A 3,764-nucleotide genomic window follows, 5' to 3' on the forward strand; every position below is an offset into this window, starting at 1 on the left:
GCCCCTCTTGTTTTGCCTACTTTGCCTGGTTTGCCTTGCTTGGTGTAGATTTTTAGCCAACAGATTTTTTTTTTCTTTTTCTTTTACAGTAATTTCCTGTTTTTACTTGGTTATGATTTGTGCCTGATTGCCGCCCTGACTGGCCTCTACTCGGACACTGGAGCCTCTAACCTTTTACCTCCCCCTTCCTGGCTGGCCTCTGTGCGGACGGCAGGACACTTGGAGTGACTACTCCGTGTCTGGCTTCTGGACTAGGAAGTGGTTGTCACGTTTTCAACTGGACCCTGGATGCGCTGCAAGCCTCATTGTACCGCCTCAGTCAACAAGCCACTGAAGCGTGCAGTGGTGTGCCATGTTTCTGCTGAGGCGAACAGTCAGCCACCATCCAGGACTGTTGGGACAACATCAAGCTTAACCACTTTTTAGTCTCGTGTGAATGTGTGCATGTTATCATTTTTTATTTCTTTTTAATCTATTTTAGAGCCAGCCCCCTGCAAGAACCGGGTCTCAGGTGGTGGAGTGGACCTGCGTGTGCTGTGATCCCTGGGTTGGACTTCCCCGTCCCTTCACTATTTGTGTGGAATCGTGCATGTGTGTGTGTGTGTGTGGGGTGATTTTGTTATTTTGGGTATCCCTCCCCACCTGTTGACCTGGTCTGGTAGGCACAGGAAGGCTGAGCATATTTTAATTGAAGTAAATTATATATAAAAAAAAAAAACTCCCAGAACTGCGTCCGTGCCCTGTGTGATCCTGCGATTATACATTTTAGTGTGACCAATACACCCCTTACCTGAACCGCTCGTGTTGCCACACATGTGACCCTAATCTGAAGATTTAAGGACTTGGTAAGTATCTCCAATAATAACCTTGAGTGGTTTCAGTTGTTTAACAAATCTTGGGAGTTCACGGAGTTCAGAATTTAGGGTGTGTCTCGTCGAATAAAAGGAAAATTTTCTGTTCTTTGCTCCTATTTTATTGTGCTGTTTTTCTTCTTTGTAATTTGTCTGTTTTTAACTTGGAGATTATTAAAGTGAGTTAAAAGAAATATTATTCTTGCTCCAATTCATGACTTTTTTTAAAAAAATATGTTATTTAACATTTGTTTTTATGTGAACAGAGCAGCTCTGTCTTTTGAAGTGTCTTGATCTGCTAAAAGCTTTAAAATCGGCTTCATTTAAATCTAACTGGAGTTAAACATCAAATGTTCAGATTTTGTTCTTTTAATACTTCTTTAAAAGCTTAGACTGTTAGTTTTAGTTCACAGGAAACTGAAAGCATTTATGTTCAACAATGTCAAACAACCAGTTATGCGTACATCATGACAGGAGCAGACCTTTAAACACAGAATTTACTGTCTAACTTTATAGTTAATACTTTTGATTATTTATTACTCTAAATTAATGTTTGAAACATTGTACAAAGAGTCATATGATCTGCTTACATTGATGGAGTATCAGAGTTGGAACAGTTTGAAACTGTGCTGAATAAACTCAAAGATTTAGGATGAAAGACTGAAAAGGTTTGACTCACCTCCTCTGGTTAAAGTCCAAACAAAGTTCAGGAGCAGCAGAACCTGAAAGACCTTCATCATCACCGTCATGTTCACTGATCTCTGGCAGCCGTCCTCACAGCTGAGCAGATGTTTAAATATTTCTACCAGTGTGGGCTGATCCCTCGTCTGATTGGGTAACAGGTGAAATCACATGGAATCTAGCAGAACTTCAACATTTCAGAGATTTACAGTTTCTGAACAGACAAGTCACTAAAACACAAACATGATCAACTTAAAAACATCAAACAGAAAAAAATGCTGCATTATTTCTCAATGCAGACTAATATGGACAGTCATGGAGTTCTGGAGAGAGAACTCGGCCGGGTCCACATTTGAATGAAGACAATCTGCTTTAAAGATTTGGAGCTTTGTTTTCTGTAACATGACATTCTGAGCTCAGGAGTTATTCTAGTGTCAACCTCATGCTTAGAAATGTCTTCAATACAGAAAGAATCAGATCCTGATGCTAAATAGAGAGAAACTGAAACCAAATGTGCTTTAGTTTTCTTCAGCCAGCCGTCCAGAAGCTTATGTGAACAGAAGACTTTCAGGTTTCAAGCTGGATCTGCTTTAAATCTGCACTCTGTTGTGTCCAGATCGTTCTGCCTGTTGATCTCTGTTAGCTTTTAGCAGACAGGAACTAGCAAACATGACAGGAATGCAGCCAAACCACTTCTTCACCGGAGAGACGGCAGCGAACATCACAACAACACAGGAGGCAACTCTTGATGGAATGGTTGGTTTATGTAAGATAACTTTCAAAAAGAAGCCTAATCAAAAATAATATTTTGTATTAAGACATTTGTATTCATAAATACAAAGTTGTGCATACATTTTTATTTTGTGCACAACTTTGACAAGTTTTACGTTTAACGTGTCTCTTTTGAATACGACTTTTCTTCGTCTGGAATACGAATTTCTCCTGTTCACAAACTGTCAAAAATTTGTCACAGGGTCACAGGATCAAACATCAAGTCCCGGAACGTCGATTCAACTGAGAGAACATGCGCACTGCGACTCATTCGTTATTTTATGATGGCAGAAAAAGGATCTTGACACTGTAGCTCTGCTGGGGAAAAGAAGATTACCAATGAGGCCCTGTCACTTATATTTTATTTATTTATTTCATTTGCCAGGCGACAACAGCGGAGCATTTAAACAATGAAACGGACCCAGAAGTGGTGGCAAAAAAAGAGCGATGATTAAAGAATGATGAAAAAAATAAAAACACCCTACAAGGCAGCAGAGGGACCCCTGTCTCTCTCTCTCCCTGCCCTCCAGTGCCGGTGTTTTGCTAAGGAACGTCCCCTACCAGAATTTGTTTCCCCAGTCTCAGGCATCGTTTTGGCAGGGGGGACGCTCCTTGGAACAAAAACCGGCCAGCAGCAGCATGTTAGCATGGAGGATCCCTGCTTAGCCCAGCAGTTTATTCCAGGGTCAGGCGGGGCGGGCCGCCCACTCCAGCTCCTAGACGGTCCAGATGTACCCTCACCAGGGACGTGTATAGGATTTTTGAGGGGCAGGGGCTCAAAGTTGCAGATAAAGGAATATTTTAACATATAGTACTAAGAGATAATTACTATGACCTGTATAGGTGAAAATGATCCAAGTGTCATTTTTATGCAAACAATTTACTGTCAACATGAGTTCACTTTATCATAGACTTGGAAAACATCCAAAGCATTGAAACTCTGGAGGCTCTTTATGTTGTCATTGTGATGCAGAAAGAATCAACATTAATTAAAATTAATATTCATTGTAATATTTTAAACACAGATCCAACAACTCTCATCCCCAGAATGCAGAAATTATTATTATCAATCAATCAATCAATCAATCAATTATACTTTTAGTGTTTCAGTGGAGTTTTAGTCAGATTGTCTCCTGTCAGTCACTTCTGGTTCATGCTGATCATCTACAGCTGTTTTCATTTCTCTTCATTGTCCTCAGTGTATAAAAGTGTATGCTTTTCAGTTCTACATTGTCAGGTCATCTGCTTCCCCTCTTTTTATTTCTCCATGGGTTTTTGTCCTATTTTAGTTTATATATTAAATGTTTACATTTTTGCCAGAAACGTCCAGTTTACACATTTTCCTGGTTTTAACAGATAAACCCAAAGTGTCTCGTTCTACATTCAAAGTCGGCTAAACTCTCTTTTGCATCCTGTCCTCTGAACACATGATTTTGTTATGATTTCAAAGATGGTACAGAA

This window comes from Oryzias melastigma, linkage group LG20 (assembly GCF_002922805.2).
Source record: "Oryzias melastigma strain HK-1 linkage group LG20, ASM292280v2, whole genome shotgun sequence".
Lineage (NCBI taxonomy): Eukaryota > Metazoa > Chordata > Actinopteri > Beloniformes > Adrianichthyidae > Oryzias > Oryzias melastigma.